Raw genomic sequence first — 25,679 nt, 5'->3', positions numbered from 1 at the left:
AGGCAGCACCAATCAACTGCAAGCAACAAAGAAAGGCACTCCCGCCTACCATAGGGAAATGTAATCAAATTGGGGGGAATCCCCGGCGCCTCTTTCGCTGTCTGGCAGTAGGAGTTAACGAAATCTATTGATAGGTATCCCTCCGATCAACTGCTGAAGCCTGGAACTCACCCGTCCCCCCACCCCCCACTACCCCAACTAACCCCTCCTCCCTCTCCCCCCTCCCCCTCGGCATGCCACCGAGCGAAGACCAGATTCCGGGCTAAAGCCACTGGCAGGGTAGTGATAGTTCACAGTTCATGCATTCCGAACCGCCAATGCCTGTGTAAGGGACAAGTATTCACCAAAGAGCATACCATTGTATCGGCACTCCATGCTACATCAGTGCCACCAAGCCTTAAGCATCCGCTGCTGACTCCCCCCGGTCAGAGTGGGGTTCGACCTCATGGCAGCCAAACTAGATGACATACGTGCGTGTCTAATTCCCATCAGGGACCACTTATACTCCCCAACGGACACCCACACTGCGACAGAGACACACGCAATTGCACATTTCCAGTACTGAACCACGCCCAGAGCCCCGGTATAATCATTCACGCCCCTACGCTGGACTTGCGTACGCCGGCCTAGTCCACTCCACTTACGTATAAAGGGGGGGGGCGGCAAAGCTACATGTCCAAGGTCTTACCCACCGCCTGAGGTGACATGGTTGCGTCCGCTGTACACAGCACAATGTAATGTAGTCAGGCACAGGAACATCGTGCAAACGTAATGAGCACACAGACACACTTTGATAGTTAGTTGAACTGGCTACGGACACGTGCACCCGGCCACTCTTTATTACCAGGGTCACCTGACGAGTGACTCCTTTGCTGGATGGGAGTGGGGTGAGTGTGAGCCAGCCCTCAGGGAGTGGTTGGTGCTGGTAACAACTTGAACAGTGATCACTATTAAAGCGGAAACAGAAAACACCAACATAACACAAACAACTGCGAAGCATCATGGTGGTAGCCGGAGCAAGTACAGAGGTCACCCAATATTCAATCATAAGTGTCCGTGAGTTGCAGTGCACTGAGGTAAGGGCACCAGAGCTGAGCGTGCCTATATGAAGAAATTGTCTTAGATTGTGTCCCTTCGGGATATTTGTGCTGCAGCTGCAGTGGGGTCTGTTACACCTGCCTCATCTTCCTCATCATCGTCCCAGGTCTTCCCCACTGCCTGAGGTGACATTGTTTCAATGCTGTCCATGGAACAAAACTCAATCAGAAAGGGTCCATGAGTTGTGGTGCACTGCGTTGGTGGCACCTGAAGAGCTGAGCAGGGTATTAAGCTGATGATGGCATCCAAGACAGGTGTGAGCAACTCTGATGGTCTGGCTGTAAGACTCTTTCGACTCTGGCAGTTGTTGGTTGGAGGTGGTCCTGGCAGTGGTGGCATGTGCAGCCAGCAGTGATGTGTAGTCCTGGCAGACCAGGACTCGATTTGATGTGTGAGCCCTGGTGGACCGCAGTTGAGGCCGGAGGCAGCGGTCAGCTCAGGGCCACAGACACATGGTGCTGATGACCCCCAGGCCATCGACTCAGAGGCCATCCAACATTCAATCCGACAGGGTCCATGACTTGAGCTGCACAGAGTAAGTTGCCCCGGATGCACTGCGGGCGGCACAGGCACACCACCACCAGACAGTGACTTACGGTGCACTGAGATGGGGCCAAGAGAGCTGAGCGGGTCCTCGTCGATGTCCAAGGTGAATGTCGCGGAGTGTTTCAGGGGACAGTGGAAGGTTTTTTTTCCGGGGCATGATGCAGAGGGCAGTACCAAGCAGACACAGGCATTATGGAGGAGATGAATGCTGAAGACTCATTTTTAACACGTGTCGTTGGCTTGCAATGCACAAAGCCAGTGGCACCAGAGCAGTTGTTGGTAGTGTTCGATCACCCCCATAGCGATGATCCTTTTTTCCTCCGGACTGAACCGCGTCTTCCTCTTACTCCTCTCCTTGCGTACAATGATATGAACTCTGCCATAAATAAATCAAGACTCAGTTCCAAAGGTGTGACCTACTTGACCGCAGTGTAGGCCGGAGGCAGCGGTGGAGTACGTCAACAAGAAAGGAGTGCTGGGGGCCTGTGTCGCGGAGGCCGTGATGGTCTGAGGAGGCTGCCAAGGTCGCGGGCTTCGGGCTTGGAGCTTGCACTGGCACGTGGTGGGCCCTCTTTGACACACGCCGGTGTTGGCAGGTGAGCAGTGAGCCCTGGTTGCACAGGGGCGGCCAAGACGGGTCTGGGGACCTGCGGACTGGGGTGCAACAGGCGCACATGTTCGCAGGCACCGCCGCTCACGGCGTCGGCCTTGTGGTGGGCTGAGAGGCGTCGCCCTGGCAGACACATTGGCCATTCCGGAAGAGAACCACGCCCAGAGCAACAGGCTTTTTATTCACACCCCTATGCTGGCCTGGCGTGCGCTTGCCTCCTTCGCACATGCCTGGTTCCCACCTCTCCCCATATTCTGCTATTGTGTGGCTGAGGGGCCATGCAGTTGATGGCTTGTGTACATGGCTTGCCCAGGTTACCACAGTAAGTTGTGCTGTCATGTCTGGTAGGTGGGCATGTTGTTAGGCATGTTGTATGTGAGTTTGTAACGTGTGCATTCCCAGAGTTGTGAGTTGCATGATTGTGGAGTTGAGGTCTGTGGGGTGTTCATTTGGTACTTACCAACGAGCAATGTATTCCCATGGGTGCCAGCCTCAAAGCGCTGGTTGATGATGGACTGTCGGAAGATGAAGGAATCATGCACACTGCCTGGGTAGTGGTGGTCCACTATTGCCTGCACATTGATAGTATGCGTCTGCTTCCTGTTACAGTAATTGTGTGCAGTGGCGGCAGGGGGCACGAGGAGTACATGTGTGCAGTCAATTGCCCCTAAAACTTGCGGGAATCCAGCTATGGTGTAGAAGCCTTGCTTGGTCTCCAGCTGTTCCTGCGCAGTGTGTGGGAAGTAAAGGTGCTCGGGCACCAAGCTGATGATGGCATCCAAGACAGGTGTGAGGAACTTGGATAGGGCTGGCTGTGAGACTCCTCTGACTCTTGCAGTTGTTGGTTGGAAGGTCCCAGAGGCCAACATGTGCAGCACAGCACGCAGCTTTGTCTGCGGAGGGATGTTGGTTGTCCGCTGTGTTGGTACCGTCAGTCTGTGGGCAATGATGGTCAGGATGTGGAGAATGGTTGTCCTTTTGAGTCTGTAGTGGGCAATGACATCCTCTGGTGTTAAGTTTGTGAGGCTGGTGCGTTTTCTGAAGGTCCGCTGTCTTTTTCTGCGCTGCCTCTGTGGTAGTCCAGGGAGGAGGCGGGGAAGGTCCGGGGGAGGGTGGTGGCAGTCGGTGGTGTGGCCCTCTTGGGGCTCCGAGCTGCATGATCAATAGCTCCATGGCATCTGTTGTTCTTCAGGTGTGGCTCTGGCCTGCGCTCCCTTTTTATGGTGCAGGTTGTCATCTGACTTAACACCAGGTCAGAGAAGGTGTTAAATCCCTGCTGCTAACTCGTCTTATCGCCTGTTTTGTGATCTTATCGCTGATCTGGCTGGTCGTTGAGAATATTGCGAAGTGGTGTTATCATGGCTTTATGCACGGGAACGCCTACTCTGCATCTCATTAGCGTTAGTTGCCGGTGTCATCCGTGGCGATGTTTTTTGCGGCTGCTATCGCAGGAAAACTGGTGATATCGGCTGTGAGCACCAGCTTGTGAATAGGGCGGTAAATCTATCGCCACTTTGGCGGCGATAAAGTGCCGCTAACTCGGCGATGAGTCCTTGAGAATATGCTCCTATGTTTTTCTCACAGGCACAGTTGAAAGTAAAAATATGCTTATAGAGGAAGGAAACCTATGCTGTATCTTGAGAAATTGGAAATTTGAATTTAAAGGTTTCATGGATCAGTGATTTTGAACGCAGCATGCTAAGAAAGTTTTCTTCGTGTATAGTAAACTAAAATACAATACATAGTTTTGACCTTTTCTTCATTTTTTTTTCTACGCATATTTTTGTGTCCTTGCAGTGGGTCTTTTTAGAGGAGGGATGTTTATTTGAGTTAGAGGTATAATTTTATGGAACTCCATCTAATCCACGTGTCCTTTCATTTGATCCTATATTGCTTCCTGGTAGAATCTTTAATTGCAGCACATGATAGCAAGGTTGTCACCGACCAGAGGTTGAACGATGTCAATACTCTACTTTCTCAGGAACCAGACACTCAAATAAATCAATGGTAAGGGATGTTGTATTAAGCCCAGCCCCTTACTGTAGGGCGAACAGACTTGAAACGTATAGAAACAACAGAAAAGTTCCAATATCAATATAATTTCCAAGTTGATATATTTCATGAGCTTCTAACAAGTCCTGTGGATTAGGAGAAGGGGAAAAGGCTTCCCAGAGAAGGCTAAAAGGTTCTTATTCTCTGGAGGCTGTTGCCCTCTTCTGAAACGGAATGCAAACTGTGAACTTGGTATTATTCTAAGTATCAAAAAGGTGTACCTGAAAACAATCTCAGGTTCGAAAACAGACTAAATTATTTTGTTAAGGAGCTCTCTATCACTGGAGGATTAAAATAAGTACTGACAGAGCTAATAGAGTTGCTTGCATTTTAGTCCTGAATAAAATATTTAAAAAGAAAAAACCCAACCATATTGAAAAACGGAAACAAAAAAGATAGCTTTCTCTAAAAATAAAAAGATCGGTACCTGTAGTCCTAGTTCTGCATTTTAGGAATCTTCATTGAAGTCATAATGGCTTGAATAATTCTCCGCTTCCTGAGTAGACCCGGGAACACCTTTCTACATAGCCATTCTTCTTCCATGGGTTTAAAATAGTGGAATTTCTTTCAACCATCGAATTCATGCAAAATTATGTCCACTGAAAATCTATTAGAGATATAATCTTTTCCTGAGTATTCAAAATGTTGCCATGGAATGTCTAACTTTATTAGGTTATATCATCTATCATGTAAATGTCCTTTCAACATGCACAAAGGTAATAAAATGCATCCTGATAGGCTTACATTATGTGTAGATAAAAGACGGCCTTTTACAGCCTGGGAGACACACCTTCCAATAGTACATTCTACAGGCAGTTACCTGCCAGAGACAGTTTTGTTTTTGCAAATCAAGCATACCAATAATTTGTATTAAAGGAGAGAGCTGGATGAGTCGCTTAGGACTACAATGAAGATTTCTACGATGCAGAACAAGGCTCACGCATATGTAGCCTTTTCTTCTGTATTGTAGGATCTTCATTTATAGTTATAAATGCTTGAATAGAGTAGCAAGCTAACAGTATATTATGCAGCAGTTAGGTCAAAAAAGAGAAATGTAAAAAACATTCTTTAGAATCCATGTTGTAAACACAGCTATCATTTCAAAATATTTCTGTTTCTTGACCAACTTTAGCCTACGCCTGATTGTCCATTTCTATGGGTGGCTCTTCCATGTGGGTGGAGGAGCATTGCCCACTGCTTTCTCGCAGTGCGAGAAGCAGAAACATAAAATGGTATTATGAATACCATTTTATGTTTCTGCTTCTAACACTGCGAGAAAGCAGAAGGGTTTGGTTGGGGGCGGGCACGTGGGCGGTCTAGCTGCGGGCAGTGGAGGAGTGGCTTGCCCACTGCTGTGGGCGCTGTTTGGCCGGCCCAACCAGTCATACACACTCTCCCGTTTTCTCCATGTAGACTGCATGCATCCTGCATAGAGAAAAACACCTCCCCATAAACGCCTGTGTGGTCAGCGTCCCAGCCAATCACAATGCTGCCATTGCAGCGTTGTGATTGGCTTGAGGGAGCCTGCCTGCTTGGCTGTCCTCACTGGACTGGAAGTTTCCGGTCCAGTGAGGACCTGGCTTGGCAGTTCGGGCTGGGCTGTTCACATGAGGCACAGGGTCAAGACTGATTTGCATAAAGCCAGGTCTAAACTGGGGTGGCATGGTGAGCAAAAGAATGATGGATTGATCTCTTGACTGGGGTGAATGTTTTGATTTGTTCTGCATTCCATCCATCAATTGTGTGTCTTTTGCTTTCTCGCCCTAAGTGTGCCAGGTATGCTCAGACGTGAGTCCTGGGCTAACTGTGCCACTGAAATCAAGCTATCCTGGCTGAAGAGGGGTGAAACCCCGAAACCAGTCCTAGGATGCTTGTTTCCGGTCCAGTGAGGACCTGGCTTGGCAGTTCTAAACTGGAGTGGCATGGTGAGCAAAAGAATGATGGATTTAACCCAGATCTCTTGACTGGGGGTGAATGTTTTGATTTGTTCTGCATTCCGTCCATTAATTGTGTGTCTTTTGTATATTTTATACAGCTTGCAGTTCATCAACTCTTCTCGCTGACATAATTGCTGTAAAAAGGCTGTTCTCCATGACAGCATTTGTAAAGCAGATTTGTGTACAGTTTCAAAAAGGGGGTGGGGGGGATGATGGTCTTTTTATAGGATGAAAAACCTTCTTAAGACCTTCAAGGAAGTCTTTCACTCCTGGAATCTTAAAGAAAGATAACTGTTGTGGGAATCACCTGAAAGAAGTTATAGTCACCAAATGCACTTTTATCGATTACATTTGTAGCTTTGATTTTGCAACATAAAGCAAGTGGCAGTATGACATCTTCCTGACCAGTAATGGCATCATGACCACTGTTTCAACAGTAGATGCAAAATCTATCTTTTCCACTTTAACAGGATCTTGTAGAAGGGCATTTGAACTCTTTGAGAATATTCATGCAGTCGGGAGGTAGGTTTAAATGCCCATACCGTCAGATTTCAGGAGCTATGCAGCTACAGTCAGATTAAAGGCTCAAATGTTATTTTGGGTCCTGAAGTCTGGTCATTAGATCCAGTCTATATAACAATCGTTTGTGATGCAACAGACAGTTGTAGAATGTCTGGGTACCACGTGTTGCCTTAGTAAATCTGGTGCTATTAGAATCATTTGCGTTCTCGCTTCTATAGCTTGAGGATCACCATTGATATCAGTGGAATGGATGGAAAGGCACAGAGAAATGAAGTTGACCAACTGATAAAAGGGGCATTGCCCACTGAGTTAATCTCTGGAGCTCTGGATGCAAAAGTTCTGCATTTTTTGTTGTGAGTAATTGTGAATGTTGGAGTACTCTATTCTGCGAAAATATTGAGTACAACCTTGTCAGTTAGCACCCATTTGTGATTTTCTTCATGATGTTCACTGGGCAAATCTGCCTCTACATTCTTTACACCTGGGTTATGATATGCTGTGAGGGATAGATTACTGGCTTGAGACTAATGCCACATGGTTTAAGCCTGCAAAGACAATTGTGTTGATCTTGTCTCTCTTTGTAGATTCAGTACATTGTGATGGTGTTGTTCGTTTGAATCATTACTTCTTGTGAAAGAGGTGGTAAAAAGGCTCTGACAGCTAAGTGCATTGCCTACAGTTCCAGAAGAATTAAGTGATATGTTTTCCCTCTCTCCAACCAAAGGGCCTTAATTGTTAGTTGGCCCGTGTGTGTCCCCATCCTAACAGAGAGGCATCCATAACGATCATCTGCACGCCCACTACTAAGTTCTGTGTTTTGCACCACCATGCTAGAGTTTTGTGCCGCAAATGCAGATGAATGGAGTTTTCCCAATTGTCTGCTCATTGAGACCACTGATTTTGGAGACATTGTTGAAGGCGCTTCATAAAGAATCTTGAGTTTGGAACTAGGAATATGCAGTTACTAGGAGCGATGCAACTTGGTGAGCTATGGGATTGCTGGCATGGTTCAGATCCACACATTGTGTTTGATTATATAATATTTTCTACTCCAAAGGATACAAACTTTATTTTGAATCTTTATCTTTGCCCCTAGATATATCAGACACTGCACTGGTGTTGTTGTAAATGTGTTTATGTTGATCTGAATTCCCAGTTGTGTTAATAACCAAGCTGTGGTCCTGAAGTCTTGTGCCGCTTTTGACTGAGAGTCTGCTTTTATCAGCCAGGCGTTGACGTATGAATAAACAAATATCTGACCATGTACTGATAGTGATCTTTCCCTACTGATAATCTCAGATATTTCCTGTGCAGACATGAAGATGTGAAAATAGAAGTCTAGCAAATCTATTGCACCAAGCCAGTCGCCTCTTTTTATGTGAGGGGAGATTTGATGAAGTGCCAACATTTTGAATTTTTCCTGGCCCTCGTGATGTATTGGTGTACAAACCGCAGATCTAAAATTGGCCGATACTGTTTGGGTTTGCTTTTATTTAGTGTGAGAAAATATCTAGGGTAAACAGATGGGACACTTTCTATCACCCGCTTTTAGTAAGATATGTGTTTCATCTTGCAGATAGGATAGTTTACATTTTGATTATGGTTTGGGTGGAACGGGCTGTGGAATAGTCTTGAATCCGGTTAAGTAACCCCTTTGAATGATGTTTAAAACCTATCAGTTCTTAGTTATGAGGTTTCACTCTTCCAAGAATTATGTCACCACTCCCCCAAGAGGAGTGGGTAACTGAAGGAAGGATATAGGTCCATCATTGTCTATTGCCTAACAAATGTCTTCCTCTTGAGTGAGACGTTTTAAGGGGACTATTTTTAGTTGTTAGTATCTTCTTTGATATTAGCTTTGTGGTTGCCTGTGGTGTTGATGAGGTTGGTATGGACATTTCGGCAATATCCTCTGCAATGTGTGGTCAACTTGGGACTAGAGATAAAAGCAGTCTAGGAGCAGCTCTTGGTGCAGAGACTCCAAAGGGATGTCTAATTTCGCTCCTTCTCTAGCCAGTGCATCTTGAAATGTTAGGATGTCATCTACCGTAGACACTCTAAAATGAGAATGTGCATGAAAAGTAAATGTATAGAATTAGAGAAATGCACCCAAATAAGGATATCCAGAGCGAGAATATGATCTTGGTCTTTTGTTGGTAGATGTAGTTGGAGGAGAAGGCTGATTGGGGTCGAAGAGAATGATGTTGATGTCAGGTGTTTTCTAATCTGTAGTTCTCCCTCTGTGAGAGTCTTTCGCAGATGGCGGTAGGATTACAGATGGAACTTTCAAGCCTACCCCTCTTTTTTCTCTCTTCATCCACCTTCATATTTTGCATCAAACTTCTTAGTCTGATGCCTTCCCTGCTTTTGAGTGTTTTGGGACATTATTTCCTTTTATTTGTTTTTATTTACTCATGTTCCATTCTTTAACTGAATGGGACACCAGTAGACAAACTACACAGACTTTGTCGGCATCGGTAGCTGCTTTCTTCCGTCCACATGAATGACAGCTGGTGAATGAGGATCGCACTCTGACAAGAAATATTAGTCAGAGTCAGTCAGTCAGAGTCAACGGTAGAGATGAAAAGACGTCAAGTTAAATTGGTAACAATGATTTCCTGACAAAAATAAGGATTTTTTTTCAGATGTGTTAAACTTCACAGTTGTTCTGAGACCCTACTGAAGCAAGCCGAAAAAAAAATGTGGCTCTGGCAAGCTACTTCCAGAACAATGCATTGTGGGAAGGGTCACATCCCAGACTCTTAAAGGGGCAGGCTGTTTTTTGTGTGCACGTAATGTAAGCCTATCAGACTGCATTTTTACCTTCATGCACAAAATGTTGAAAGGGCTTTTACATGACAGATGATGTAACTTAATGAAGTTAGACATCCCACAGCAACATTTTGAACATTCAGGAAAAAAGGACAATTCTGATAGACTTCATTGGACATAATTCCACGTGATTTCATGGTTAAAATACATGCTACAATGTTAAACCCACGGAAAAATGGATGGCAGAAAGGTGTTCTGTCTGCGCAGGAAGTGGAGAATTATTCAAGTCTTTATGACTATCAGTGGCGATCCAACAATACAGAAATGCATTTTTAAGACACATATTTAAATGTGTCATGATTCAGTGTACATTTGCAATGTAAAAGAGTTCCTAAAGCATCACAACACAAACGACCCATGGAAGGTGGAATGATATACCGAACAGCCAACAGCATCATGTGAAAGAGCAATACTACTTTGGGCAGAGACCACTCTATTGAAAATAATTTTTAACCATAGGTCAATTTTAAGCTTGACCGAAAGACACTCAGAATATTAGTTTCACATTTTTCTTACTCTTTAGATGTGAACTTAACAGGGCATATGTTGTTCAGAAAAGTCAAGTCCTAAAGTTGAATAGCCAGAAGACACAGAGATAAAGAGAGTAACACCCTGCAGGTTAAAATAAAGCACAGCAGTTGTTTGGACCACGTGAATTGAACAATGTTGCCTTAAGGAGTGGAAGGAAAGACTTAAGGATGAAAGAGATGTCTTCCATGTTTGTGCCTCCAACAAACGGCTGCAAAGGAAAGCAAAGCACCTCTGCAGAGTTCTCATCCTGAGACTGCCCAAGAGCACATATGGATGGTTTATGGGCTAACAATCACAGCAACCACCAAGCTGTCACAAAGTTACTTTGTCAGAAATATACTGGGGGTAGGAAAAGCTCGCTCTAGAAAGATGTCTAATACAGCATGAAAGAACCGGATCGTGTCAAAAGAGAGAAATCAGACTCTTGCTCGACAAAGGAAAAACCAAATATAAACAAGGTAATAGAGGCAGGGACAGCCATTCAGCCATTCACCGAGCTACAGTGGCAGATGGGATCCCCAAAGGTGATGGTAGACAGCCACCCCGGAGAGCTCCTTTGTAAACACTTCTGAAAGAGTTTAGTTTAATAAATGCTTATTTGCATTTTAGAGCACAGGAAAAATCAACTGGTTGAAAATTATTATGTTAAAATACAAACTTAACTCCCTTCACCCCAACCCCATTCCACAACTGGCCCACTTTATTCCATGCCCCCATATCATTTACCTGCATGTGTTACAGTTGTGCTTTATTCATGCAGACAGTCTGTCCCCATGCTCAAAGAGACAACACCTATCAATCCTGCAAATCTAGAAGTCAAAGGGCTATCAGCCCTCCAAGGCACGATACATTAGGGTGGATCTTTGTTAAATGCTGTAGAACTTGGCCCCACATTTTCCAGAAGGGTCTTTCATTATCCTACTTCTCAAAAAACAATTCTCATTACTCATTATCCCCAATATCTTGTGTAGCCACATATAGTATCCCAGAGCTTTCGCCTTTCGCCGACAGTATAAAAATCACATTGTTTGCTGTGAAAGAGATTGTTTTTCCCCATTGTTGTGTATTGGATTGTCAGATTTTCAGAGGGTCCATTACAGTTGCCATGGCAAGATCAGACCCGGCAATAAAATGTATACCTTCCAGGACTTAATTCAAATTTATCGTTAATTTAGTGCAAGCTCACAGAAAATGCACCAGTGTACCTTGTTCACTGCATCCTCACCAACAAACATTTCATTGAGAATTATAAAATGTATGGTGCCTGTACAGTGTATCATGCCATCTATATGGTATTTTGAAAAGCATTTCCCTCTGCATGTTTCTTAAAATTGTTGTGCCTTTGTAAAATTTGTCACCATTGATCCTCACCTGGAGTTATGCCCAATTCCCTTTCCCATTGCACCTGAAATGGATGTCGTATCCAGGCTGATGGGTTTGTCAGAATCTAATGTAAAAGCAATATCACCTGTGTTTCAGCACTGGGTGTTGTACTAGTGTTTCAAACTCTGCTAGTGATCATGAACTCCCTTTCTTGACTTGGGCATGCATCACCATGAAGCGCCAAGTCAACACAGTCGCCTCCTCCTGCTTCCACACCCTCCACATGCTCCGAAAAATATTCAGATGGATCCCCATCAAAACCAGAACGTCCATCACCCAGGCCCTCATCACCAGCCAGCTAGACTACGGAGACGTGCTCTACACAGGCATCAACACCCAATTCCTCAAGAGGCTTCAGACTATACAAAATGCAGCAGCTTGTCTAATCTTCAACCTCCCTAAACTGACCCACATCACCCCCACCTCAAAAACCTCCATTGACTCCCAGTTCAGAAGAGATGCCAGTTCAATGTCCTGATACACGCCTACAAGTCCCTACATGACCAGGGAATAGTATACATCAACCACCGCCTGACCTTCCACCAACCCACCAGACACCTGTGCTCCACCACCCTGGTCCTCGCACCCCCCCTACATTTAACAAAGCTCCTGCAGAGGTCGTTCCTTTTCCTACTTCGCTGCCAAGGTCTGGACCCTATGAGCATCACATTTCCTGGCAGATTTCAGTAGGGGACTCAAGACCTGGCTCTTCGACTGAGACTAGTGAAACCTCAGCATCCAGAAACCTTCATGGGTGAAGAGCAGTGCTTTATAAATTACGAATTGATTGATTGACTTAGTGTGTGACCTGCAAGTATCAAACCCTTTGTCTTGTAAACCAAAGACATCCTTGAGTTGATTAGATGAGTTTTCTATAAAACTAATATCCCACCATTGTAAAGCCAGCCTTCCTGCAGGCCTACAATGCTCTAGCCTCCTTCGCAGGGGAGTATTCATCTTTCTCAAGTAAGGGAGTGTAAGAGGATGGGTAGATCAAATTTGTTGTCATCCCATAGTCTTAGAGTGGTGCCCGTGACCAGAGACTATGAGGACGAGGGTCATACTATGTGTCCGAGCTCTCTCCCATTGGGTCTGTCCAGCTAATGTATGGCTAATCTAACACCACTCCATCTGAGTTTCCACACACAATCACTGCATTAAACACTTTAGGTGGGCTGCCTGATAATACCACAGTATTTTAGAAATTCCTAATACCCCAATTCCTGGGATTGCACACTCCCTGTTCTTGTCCTGTCCTTGCTTTCTTGCCCTGACAGATGTAATTAAAACAGATGGCATGTAAGTCCTGAATAGGCCTAGGCGTAATTCAAATTAGGAAGGCCGGGCTGGTGACATGGTTCACTGAGTTGGCATACCCTTACTTGTCCATTGGCTGGATCGGTCTTGAGAATGAAACATCACTGATGACGTTTTTGCTCGCAGAAAGCTGACAGGCAAACTAGTGAACATCTTGATACCTGGCAAAACTTTGCGGTGGGGCTCCACCCTACCCTAGGCTGGGTAAGAGGCTCTGCCTGCTGACTAGCACCACCAGCATGCAGGGACCAGGCCTTAAACAGGGGGATAACAGGAGCTATTCTGCATGCAGGAGCCCCAGATTCTTCCCCGGTAAGACGCCTCCCTGGTCCAGGAAGGGAAGGTGATGCTGTGCTGAACCTGGAGCCCTGGCTTCATAGAAACAGGCCAGGGCTTTGCCCACCTCCAACACTAACCTGGTCTGGGTAGGGAAGGTGGTCCTGCCCGTTGCATGGAGCCCTGACTTCCCAGAAGAAAGCCATGGCTTTGTCCACCTCTCAAAGGGGATTACGAGAGCTGTTCAGCCAGCAGGAGCCACAGACTCCTCCCTGGTCCGACGCCACCCTGGCTGGAGTAGGGAATGCGGCCCTGCCTAGTGCCAAGAGACCTGACTTCCCGGGTGAAAGCAATGGCTTCGCCCATCTCTCACAGGGGTTTATTGGAGCTGTGCAGCGCAGGAGACCCAGACTCCTTCCTGGTTTAACAACATGATGCCTGGGTATCGGCCTGGGCATTTATGTTGGGTCCCGTCACTGCTCCACACCCTGGAATGGCACAAGGGTCTCTGCAGCCACTATGCCTTGGGTAGAGACTGTCACCCCCAGTCAATTGGCGAAGGATGCCCCGGGTTGGTGCCTTCCACCTTCCTGGTGCCTGAGCCTGGGGAGCTAAGGGGGGTTAAGCTAGTGGCGTAACAAAACTAGAGGGGGCAGTGGAGGCTTATGTTACATCCCCAGCCAATGAACCTGTCCTCTTGGGCCTGCCTAGAAAGTCATTTTTCCTTTACTATTAAGCCACCACAAAGTGGGGGTTTACAAACCCTGGGGCAGACACAAGTCAGAGTTACCTGGTCCGGCCAACTCACTGGTCATCTGGTCGGCCAGCTACCGACTGGTAGTCTATTTGGCTGGCCGCCGACTGGTCATCCGGTTGCCAAACCCGGCGGTCAGGTGTCTCGGTTCTAGCTGGTGACCAGAGTGCCCAGGCAGCAGATACCTCCAGGCAGCTCCACTGGTGCCTGCTTTGGCCATCTGGTCACCCTGCTGACCTGTGAGGGGCAGTGCCCCCATACCTGCACTTGGCAGCCCAGGGCAGGAGGGGGAGGTACCTGTGCTGAACTGCACATGGTGGAGGCAGCCTCCCACAGGTCCGCAACACGTCCATTGCTCCTGTCTGGCAGCAGAGGGACCCGGGGAGGACACTGGCACCCACCGACAGAGAAGCAAAAGCATGGCTCAGGGGATGAACGTAGCTGCTCTTCTACTTACGAAACCCTTTCCCAGAATCAGGTTGTCTGCAAGTGATTTAGCACAAAGTGCCCCATGAACACGATGGAGGTGTCCCTATTCCATCCGCATTCCAATCCCAAGCGAGCAGCTCTACGCACCAGCCCAGAGGCCGGCTATTCCAGGCCAACTGGGGCTCCACAACACTGCATTATCGTTAAGAGTTGTGGGAGATCTGATTCAGAGGTGTTCGTTCATAATCCCACAAATGATAGCTTTGCCCCGTTACCTCCTCAGCCAAGCACATATACCGAATGTCTAAACCTGCTGTTCCTCTTGTACTGAGCAGGATTACTATTGCAACAACACATCATCAGTAGGGTAAAACTAACCTGTCTCATGACGGTCTAAACCCAGCTCACTTTCCATATTAGGGGGTAAACAATCCAACGCTTGGTGAATTCTAATTCACTGTGATAGGAAGAGCTGACATTCAAGGATCAAAAAGTGACGTCGCTATGAAGGCTTGGCCGCCACAAGACAGTTATCCCTGTGGTAACTTTTCTGACACTCCTGCTTGAAACCCAAAAAGCTAGAACGATCGCAAGGCCGCGCTTTCACAGTCTGCATTCATACTGAAAATCATGCCCTTCTGCTTTTTCTGTCCTCCCTGAGCGTAGTTTAGGAAACCTGTGTTACTGTTTGACAGGTGTATCACCCCAGTCACACTCCCCACCTGCCACTGCTGCCACTATCCCCAGAGTGCGTTTCACCCAGCAGGAGGCGGACACTTGGAGCACGAAGCAAGAGGCCCATTGGTATCACCCCGCAGCCCACCTCACAGGTAAGTAAAAAAAGTAAAACATAGGAGTAGTGGTATTTCACTGACTGTCTGAGGCCCTCCCACTTAACCTACACCTCTTGTGTACCAGACTAGAGTTAAGCTCAACAGAGGGTGACTCCGCCAAGCCCGTTCCCTTGGCTGTGGTTTCGCTAGATAGTAGGTAAGGGTAGTGGGAATCTCATTCATCTATTCATGCATGTCACTAATTAGATGACAAGGCATTTGGCTAGTCTTGTACCACACCACACGGTGGCCCATTCTGTGTTATTATTGCTGATTGATGCATCGTCAAATCGGTCTTGCTACCAACAACACAATTCTTCTGAAGTATCTTCAGAGAGTCATTGTTACTCCTGGCGTTTATTGGCGCTTCATTGACTTTCTTCACTTTGGCATTCAGAGCACTGGGCAGTAGTCATATCATGTCAACACCCACCTCAGGCCTTCGCGATGCTTTGTTGTAATAAGGGCTTATATGCTTATTGGTTTTAATACTATTATTATGCTAATAAAGTTTTTATGGTACTTATTTATTTTACATTTCCATCTGTATTTTTCAACATTCATATTTCGCTAATTTTATCTGTATTTTCCCATATTTATTTTGAGTTTTGAAAAGAAATGAAGCTGAAACCAGTATATTCCCACATTTATCTAGCTGATAAATGTACACTCTTACTTGAATTCCTGATAGGTTTCCATGATATAAACACCAAAAGATGATAAATCACAGCACTTACATGAAAACATGCTCATTTTAGTATCGATCCTTGTGCATATCTACTACTTTCTAAGCCTCCATACTAAAACGCCTTTCTTTTTTAGCCCTAACACTTGTTACTTTTGCACAGCTATTGGGCTAGCAGTCATGAGTGAGGGTATTTAGAATCACTCAAAAAACAATCTAAATTATGTGTAAAATAAATACAGACAGGAAACCAAATGTTTTTCTGTCTGTATTTATCTGTAAAAATCAGTAAAAAGGATGACAGGGAGCCTTAGTTTTAATTAAACAGTTGGATTCCCCTGGTCGTGACCAGTTCTTTGTAAGCTGCTATGCGCTGGCCAAGGCAGAATGCCTCCCTGCGCCCCAGGGAGGGGCACAGGGGGAGTCGACCACCACAACTGGGACTATCCACAGGAAGGGCCCGGCTCGCATCCAGAGTTGCCACCCCCACCCAGCCACAGTGCATGTCCAGCCCCGCCTCGTACCCCAACCCAACTGACTCAGCCCTTAGAGTCAATCCTTATCCCAAAGTGCCTTGCTGACACCCCTTACCTACATTGTTCCAACATGCCAGAGGCTCTTCACCTTGGAGACCAGCTGTGGCTATGGGTAAGGCCAAGAGTGAGATTGACCAGCTCCCCTGGATTTTCAAGGACGAGTGAGAGCTTACTGGACAAAGCCAGAACCGCAATGTTTTTCAAAGCTCGGGCCCCTCTCTCAATGGTCAACCCATTCCAGGGCACCCTGCTTTTTACAAATAAAAGTAAACTATTGTCTGGGACTGCTGCCGGCACTTTCATGTTAATTTTCATTATCACACCGGACACGAAGTCGCCCGTCTCCACCACTCTCGGTTTGCGGATCTTAAACCATCTCTCTTTTGATCGGCAGAGGGCAAAGGAGGCCATCGCCCGTCCCTTCGGAAAGGCGCTCATCTATCTCTTAGGTCTGACTGACCCGTGTTAGACTGCTGTTCACATGAAACACTTCTCTACTTTGGCCTTCTGTTGGACCTGTCAGCCCTAGGGTGGTCTCCCCTTCTATTTTTGTATCGTGCCTCATTTTTTCCACCCTCATTTTTATGTTGGACTAGGTCTCCGGGCGCCTTTTCATTGCCAGGCAGTGTTAAGGTGCAGGTGCTCCCTTCTCCCAAGATGGCTGCCACAGACCCCTGCTACTGCAGGGTGGTCGTTTTTCATAGTAGCACCCTAGCTGCCAGGAGCTGGCTGGGACCCACAACAATGTTGCGATACCAGCCCGCCTTTTTGTCCCATAGTTAGAGTGGGGAAGCTCCTGGAAGAAGCTGGAACCTTCTAGAAGGGAGGTGGGGTTTTACTTTTGCCGCCTTGGCTAGAGGTCACCTGACCTAGGGCTACTTAAGAGTGGGAGGGAAGCTTTTGTGGTGAGTTGGCCATTGGGGTGAAGCAGAGCTGGAAGAATCCACCAGGAGTGTAGGCGGTAGGGCCTAGCCAGGGACTTATGCCTCTGAGAGTGACAGGATTTAGGTACTGCCTCTTAAGTGAGTGAGGTGCCCTGTGAATCCCACTGATCTTGCCCAGTAGTAGGAGGACCCAGAGACTCTCTGCCAGCCTGACTAGGAAGGACTTAGTCGCCCTCTCCATCCCTACCTCTGTAACAGAACCCCTTAAGGGCGCCAGATACATCTGCGCCAAAAGACTTCATCTGTCAACTGAGAACTGAAACCTAACTTTAAGAACTGAGACTGCATGACAAGAGCGAGCTGTAAGCCTTGAATGCCAGAGCTGAGACTGCGTGTCCAAGCTACCCTAGTGAACAAAATACTAAGCCGATTGCCAAGTCACCGGGGATCGACCAGGTACTAGCGCTGTGACCCCCGCGCTCCCTGCCCTGGTCTGGGACCCCCGGCAGCGTGCTCCGCTGAGCACTTTACCCCCATCCTTAATTTGAGCCCCCCCCCTGCGACGACGAAGCCAGCGCGCTCACCGCCGCGGCCTGGAGGCCTGGGAGAGTGCTCTGCTGTGTCGCGAGGCCCAGGCGAAGTCCAGGGCCCCGTCGCTGCCGTCGCAGCCGTGTGAGGAGAAGCGCAAGGTCGGGGCCGAGTTCCCCCAACGTCGTGAGGACGGACGCCTGCTGACGCCGAGACGGAGGTAAGCCCGGAGGCCGAGATCCCCCCTGGTGCGCCCCCTGCTGGTCTGGAAACCACACCGCACTTGGCCCGGGTTGTCCCCTCCGTGGGAATCCCCTCCCCTGCCTGCGCGACGGAGAGACCCCGCCGAGGGATCCTGTCCGTGTCCCCCCTCCTGTGTTACTGAACGCGGTGCTCTGTGAACTGCACCGGAGCATAGGGACTCGCTCCTCAAGTCCAGTAATCTTCCCCGCTGGAAGCCGTTCAAAGTACTGATTAACATTACTCTCGTGTGGCGCTTCACGCCACCGACTCTGCTTCCTCAGCCGGAGAGACCGGGACGGCGAGTAACCCCATGTGTTATATGCTCTGCTCGAAAGTAACTATATGCCAACGAATGCGAGTAGCGCATGGTGTTATATGCTCTGCTCGAAAGTAATTACATGCCAAGGAATGCGAGTAGCGCACTGTGTTATATGCTCTGCTCGAAAGTAACTATATGCCAAGGAATGCGAGTAGCGCATTGTGTTATATGCTCTGCTCGAAAGTAATTACATGCCAAGGAATGCGAGTAGCGCACTGTGTTACATGTTCTGCTCGAAAGTAATTACATGCCAAGGAATGAGAGTAGCGCATGGTGTTATATGCTCTGCTCGAAAGTAGTTACATGCCCAGGAATGCGAGTAGCGCACTGTGTTATATGCTCTGCTCAAAGGTAATGACATGCGACTGATTACGAGTCACGCGATGTATTAAATGTTCTACGCAAACGTATCCACATGCGACTGATTGCGCGTAGCGCTAGGTTTATATGCCTTGCTTCACAGTACTAGGGGCCCTTGATCACGAGGAGCGCTCAGTTCTACAGGCGCCATGTTAAGTGAACCCAATGTGTCCCCTTTCAAGTATTACGCTTAGTTAGACGGCCGGTTCAGGGAAAGACTTTACGTAAGCGCGCCCGGCGCTAGAACAAGGTTAGGCACTGCATAGATATCACCCAGAGTGTCGAATGTAATGTCACAATGGTGTTATGATTCATGTATTACCTTGTTATTTCCTGAACTGCATCTGACCAGCTATACTTGGATAAACTTGAAGTATTTGCATAATTTAAACGGTGTGGCGTCCCTTATTGTGTGTGACTCTAGTCCATGAGAAGCGTGTGGTGTATGGTTGCTTAACACATAGCCCCTGGTTGCCCGACCGGCTCGCGCCACACTACCGCCTATAGGGCCTGGTGACCCCAGGTTCCTACACCTTCAAAGTTCTTGTTTGAATGTTTGCTACTACCACCGATATCTGCACCTGAAGTGGCTCCACCTAATACCTTGTCCTGGGCTTCCATATGCACCGCAGCATCCCTCCTACTTGTCGCGGCTTAGCCCCCATGGATCTCATAGCCAGCGACAGCCAGGTTTGGGCCTGACGCTCCAGAGGCATACATTTACAGGGCTAGTTGATTTGGCAGGTGAGTTGTTACACCCTCCTTAGCAGATTCCAACTTCCATGGCCACCATCCTGCTGTCTATATCAACAAACACCTTTTCTAAGGTGTGATGAGAATTGGCATCAGTTGCCTTAACCCAGCGTTTAGTTCATTCCACAGTGCCAGTACTGTTTATCAAAAGTGGCCCATTAGGAACTCACATTTGATGCCCGGCTCCACACCAGTGAGCTGGGCTTCTTACTCATTTAAACTTTGAGAATAGGTTGAGATCATTTCGGCCTCAAGAGCCTTAATCATTTGCTTTACCAGATAAAACTGGGGTTTCTGAGCGCCAGCTATCCTGAGGGAAACTTCGGAGGTAACCAGCAACCAGATGGTTTTATTAGTCTTTTGCCCCTATGCAAGACCGATTTACATGTCAGGGCTGCTAAAGACCTTCTCCAGAGTTTCCTCTGGCTTAGCTGTGCCCAGGTATAGTTCACCATCTTTCGAGTCATATCACATACACTCATGCCCCACCTCTCCGACATCGAGGAAGACTGGCAGGTGGTGCGCCTGTAGCAAGGACGTGGCAGACTCCTTGGTCGGTGTTTCAAGATGGGTCAGGTGGGTAACCAACATAAACTGCAGATCCCTGGAGCCCAGAGTGGGGCTCCTCACCTGGCGGTGCAATGGAGACAGGGCCCACTGTGCACAATCTGCCCCAGTCAATAGTCACGCTGGGAGCAGGGGTCCTGTCCTCCTTCCCTGCCCCAGCACACCCCAAGAGGGGCTGGGGAGGTTTCTGTAGTAGGGTGAGGAGGCGGTCAATCTCCCTCAGCCACAAAGACACATAAAAACTGCTGTCAGGGCAGATGTAACATATCTAGCTGAGAGCCACCGGCCACCTCAAAGCCTTCCCAGCCTACTCGGAACCAGTCGCTGTGCTCTACCACAGTGGAAATACACCCTGTGGGGATCGGGTGCTCCCGGGCAGCGGTCCCACTGAGGGGATCCACCCTCCTGGGTGACCAACCTTCCCACAGTGTTGAATCTTTTGGGTGGACTAAAAGGACTCCATTTGTTTACCTCTTGACAGTTTCACACCCTCTAGAACTCTCTTTTCACAGTTCTTTCCAACTTTCCCATATGGTGCTTGGCTATCAGTCTTGCATCATTTAGCCTTAGATGGAGTTTAACACCCACTTTGGGCTGCCTTCCCAAGAAATCCGACTCCAAGCAGACCCAAACCCGGCACCCTCAGAGCCACTACCAGCCTAACACTATCCACTGAGTGACATTGGGGAGTCAGCCTTCTGTGCACTACATTTCCTTGACCCTCTGCTGGGTGGAGACTCAGCGATGTGCTCTTTCCTCTTCACTCGCCGTTACTGAGGGGATACTAGTTTATCTATATTCCTCCGCTTAGTAATATGCTTAACTTCAGCAGCGCCCCATCTGATTTGAGGTCGTAATCAGATGCTGAAGCATTGTGAGCCGGACTAATTCCATGGCTTCCAGAAGGGTGGGACCCTTTTTTGCACAGTGAGGTCACAGCAGCAAACTTTCTCCCAGATCAGAGATCAAAGCCCGAGGGGCCAGCTTGGAAATTAGCACCCCCGGGCAGGCAGGGGGCTTTCCCAGCCCCAGCTGCAGAACTGGGTGCCCAAGGTGGAGCACGCAGGCAGCCATGGAACACCACAGATAGCCACATAGAGCACACAGCCCTGCACTTCAGGCTTTTCAGGCACAGGGCAGACCAGGTTTCCACCCTATCAAGGCAATGAAGACTAAGCACACCTGTCGCATACCTCCGCAGCGGGACCGGGGGAGGGCCCCTGCATGGCCAATAAGTGGTCTGATCTTGGGAGGACGGAGGGAGCAGGGCCCCCTGCAACAGACCCAAACATGCCCCGGAAGAGCTCCAGGATGATTGACGTTTAAGTGACCCTCAGACAGACGTAGCACCAGGAGGAACCCAGGGCCGCCAGGTGTGTTCAAAGCGTTGATGATCAATGTGTCCTCCAATTCACACTAATTCTCGCAGCTAGCTGTCTACACTGATGAGCAAGCTAAGAGATCCCCCGCCAATAGTCACAGGTAACTTTCACATCGTTTGCCTACCTGCCGGTGCAGGCGAGGTGGGAGGAAATAAGCATCAGCCATCCACCACCCGAACAGTGAGACAGCCCTGTCATGCTTCCCCTCTGGAAGACATCTTCCACAATTTCAAAAAGTGTTTTCAGGCACTTGGCCCAGGAGCACCCACCCCTTTGACCTTACAGGCAGGCAAGTGAGAGGCACCCACGACAGCAGAGGCAGGAAGCTCCACCACCGGCCCTCCTGTACAGGGTCACACAAGTCTTTAACCCCTTCTGTGCCCATGACGAGATGGTCTCGTCATGGAGCACAGTCGCGCTGTGCCCATGACGAGACCATCTCGTCATGACACCCACCCACGGGGGAAGCGCTGGCGCTCCCCCCGTGAGTGGTCGATCTTTTTTTTTTTACTGGGAAGGCAGGGGAAGACCTTCCCCTGCCTCCCCCCGCCCCCCCGCGTCATCAATGACGTCAGCGCGCGAGCCGCGCTGACGTCATTGGAGGTTTCCCCTTGCTCTCCGAGGCGCAGGAAGCCATTTGCTTCCTGCGCCACGGAGAGTAAAGGTGAGTTTTGGGGCTGGGGAGGTTTTTTTTTTGCATCGGTGGGTTTGGGTTAGAGTGGGGGGACTTTGGTCTTGTAAGGCATGCCACGAGGCTCGGCTTCGTTCGTGTGTGCCTGTTGTTGCTTCCCTCTAAATTGTTTCCCAAGTTGAAAAACGCTCCTCTTTCAAGTTGCTTCCGTGTGAAATGGATCTAAAAATGCTGAGAAATGCCCTTCTTTGTAATTTATCGAATTCAAAGTGCAGCAGCATGATTTTTGCCTCGGTGGGTTCGGGTTAGGGTGGGGGCACTTTGGCATGCCACGAGGCTCGGCTTCGTTCGTGTGTGCCTGTTGTTGCTTCCCTGTGAAATGGATCCAAATTTGAAAAACGCTTGTCTTTCTAGTTGCTTCCCTGTGAAATGGATCCAAAAATGCAGAGAAATGCCCTTCTTTGTAATTTTTCAAATCCAAAGTGCAGCAGCATGATTTTTGCATCGGTGGGTTTGGGTTAGGGTGGGGCACTTTGGTATGCCCAGGCATGCCACGAGGCTCGGATTCGTTCGTGTGTGCCTGTTGTTGCTTCCCTGTGAAATGGATCCAAATTTGAAAAACGCTCGTCTTTCTAGTTGCTTCCCTGTGAAATGGATCCGAGAAATGCCCTTCTTTTTAGTTTTTCAAATCCAAAGTGCAGCAGCATGTAGAGAAATAGAATTTCTTATATGATACCTAATTAATAGCAAGACAGAGGGGTTGCAAAGTGGCCAGATTGTTTTTTTTTACATCCAAATACACCAGCATCACTTTACAGAGTTTGCCAGTGAAGTGCTACTTTCATTTTCTCGTCTTTCTTTGAAGAGCATTGTTGTTTCCACGTTGGGAGAGTGTACCATTCCTGGAGGTACTGCAATACCTGGTTGATGGGTGGATTGGAAAACACAATGTGTACCATGGCTCTGTGTTTATGGATGTGGTCTTTTTATACCATACTGCTTACGTTTTGTAAGGATGTAAGCAATGGACAGTGAAACGGTTCCCTTCAGGGCCCTCTAGTCATGTCCATAACTTTTCAGGTGAAACCACTCGCTGATTTCTGAATAGTTAGTGAGAGATCATTTAGGTAACCATGTTGTTTCTGCTTACATTTCACATGCTTTGCATTCCCTATGAGTGGTTGCTATTTTTTTTTTTTTTAGGCAGCATATTACTCTTATTAAGTGCATAATTTGAATTGAGCCACATCCAAGTGTTTATAGCGGACACAATTAGGTTACAGCTGAAGGCAGTGCGAGTTTCAGTGGGCAAGTATGGTGTTCAGTGGGGATGTGGCACTATGGCCAGAGCAGTGGAATTTGGAACTGGGGAACCGGGTTCCGCATTCATGACCAGTCCACCACACCACTGTACTGAGGGAGCACATTCCCATGCTAGACCGTAGAAGGCCCCACTAGACCTTAGAAGGCTTGATGTCTTTGCACAAGCAGGTGTACCCTAGTGGTGTCAATTGTGGGTTAACCTTGAAGGCCTGTCCACCACAATCCATACTGAAGTCCATCTCAAATTTCCCACCTCCCAGCGTTCCCCTGGGTCTCCCGGTAAAAATGGTGCCTCACTTGTGTGGGAGGCCCAAGTACCCGCGACAGACAAGGGCCCAAAATGTAGTGAGGTGACATCAAAATTGCCTATCTCAAAACCACCTGGTTTTGCAAGGGGGGTCACCTGGGTTTTTGGTCCGGTGCTCAGCGGCCATCTAGGGAAACCTACCAAACCCATATATTTCTGAAAACTAGACACCCGGGGGCTTCCAGGGAGGTATGACTTGCATGGATCCCCCAACGTTCCCTTACCCAAAATCCCCTGCAAACCTCAATTTTAGCTGAAAAAATCACTTTTTTCACATATTTTTGTGTGGGAAAGTTGTGGCATCACCGGGCTCCCTCAAATTTCCCACCTCCCAGCGTTCCTCTGGGTCTCCCGGTAAAAATGGTGCCTCACTTGTGTGGGAGGCCCAAGTACCCGCGACAGGCAAGGACCCAAAACGTAGTGAGGTGACATCAAAATTGCCTATCTCAAAACCACCTGGTTTTGCAAGGGGGGTCACCTGGGTTTTTGGCCCGGTGCTCGGCGGCCATCTAGGGAAACCTACCACACCCATACATTTCTAAAAACTAGACACCCGGGGGCTTCCAGGGAGGTATGGCTTGCGTGGATCCCCCAACGTTTCCTTACCCAGAATCCCCTGCAAACCTCAATTTTAGCTGAAAAAATCACTTTTTTCATACATTTTTGTGTGGAAAAGTTGTGGCATCGCCGGGCTCCCTCAAATTTCCCACCTCCCAGCGTTCCCCTGGGTCTCCTGGTAAAAATGGTGCCTCATTTGTGTGGGTGGCCCAAGTACCCACGACAGGCAAGGGCCCAAAACGTAGTGAGGTGACATCAAAATTGCCTATCTCAAAACCACCTGGTTTTGCAAGGGGGGTCACCTGGGTTTTTGGCCCGGTGCTCGGCGGCCATCTAGGGAAACCTACCAAACCCATACATTTCTGAAAACTAGACACCCGGGGGCTTCCAGGGAGGTATGGCTTGCGTGGATCCCCCAACGTTTCCTTACCCAGAATCCCCCGCAAACCTCAATTTTAGCTGAAAAAAATCACTTTTTTCATACATTTTTGTGTGGGAAAGTTGTGGCATCACCGGGCTCCCTCAAATTTCCCACCTCCCAGCGTTCCCCTGGGTCTCCCGGTAAAAATGGTGCCTCACTTGTGTGGGAGGCCCAAGTACCCGCGACAGGTAAGGGCCCAAAACGTAGTGAGGTGACATCAAAATTGCCTATCTCAAAACCACCTAGTTTTGCAAGGGGGTCACCTGGGTTTTTGGCCCGGTGCTCGGCGGCCATCTAGGGAAACCTACCAAACCCATATATTTCTGAAAACTAGACACCTGGGGGCTTCCAGGGAGGTATGACTTGCGTGGATCCCCCAACGTTTCCTTACCCAGAATCCCCTGCAAACCTCAATTTTAGCTGAAAAAATCACTTTTTTCATACATTTTTGTGTGGGAAAGTTGTGGCATCACCGGGCTCCCTCAAATTTCCCACCTCCCAGTGTTCCCCTGGGTCTCCCGGTAAAAATGGTGCCTCACTTGTGTGGGAGGCCCAAGTACCCGTGACAGGCAAGGACCCAAAACGTAGTGAGGTGACATCAAAATTGCCTATCTCAAAACCACCTGGTTTTGCAAGGGGGTCACCTGGGTTTTTGGCCCGGTGCTCGGCGGCCATCTAGGGAAACCTACCAAACCCATACATTTCTGAAAACTAGACACCCGCGGGCTTCCAGGGAGGTATGGCTTGCGTGGATACCCCAACGTTTCCTTACCCAGAATCCCCTGCAAACCTCAATTTTAGCTGAAAAAATCACTTTTTTCACACATTTTTGTGTGGGAAAGTTGTGCTATCACCGGGCTCACTCAAATTTCCCACCTCCCAGCGTTCCCCTGGGGCTCCCGGTAAAAATGGTGCCTCACTTGTGTGGGAGGCCCAAGTACCCGCGACAGGCAAGGACCCAAAACGTAGTGAGGTGACATCAAAATTGCCTATCTCAAAACCACCTGGTTTTGCAAGGGGGGTCACCTGGGTTTTTGGCCCGGTGCTCGGCGGCCATCTAGG

The 25,679-nt window shown here is 48.2% G+C and overlaps 1 protein-coding gene and 2 pseudogenes across 2 annotated transcripts in view; all 3 read right to left on the bottom strand.

Moving 5' to 3' along the window:
- The window catches only part of NEK8 (NIMA related kinase 8), a 330,474-nt gene that overhangs the window by 80,795 nt on the left and 224,000 nt on the right, over positions 1-25,679 (bottom strand). The gene's annotated exons all lie outside the window — the stretch shown is intronic.
- LOC146858317 (28S ribosomal RNA) lies at positions 14,270-20,849 on the bottom strand (annotated as a pseudogene).
- LOC146858316 (5.8S ribosomal RNA) lies at positions 21,323-21,473 on the bottom strand (annotated as a pseudogene).

This window comes from Triturus cristatus, chromosome 3_2 (genome assembly GCF_964204655.1).
Source record: "Triturus cristatus chromosome 3_2, aTriCri1.1, whole genome shotgun sequence".
NCBI lineage: Eukaryota > Metazoa > Chordata > Amphibia > Caudata > Salamandridae > Triturus > Triturus cristatus.
The sequence above is the reverse complement of the archived record's forward strand: the minus strand, read 5'-3'. Positions and strand labels throughout refer to the sequence as shown.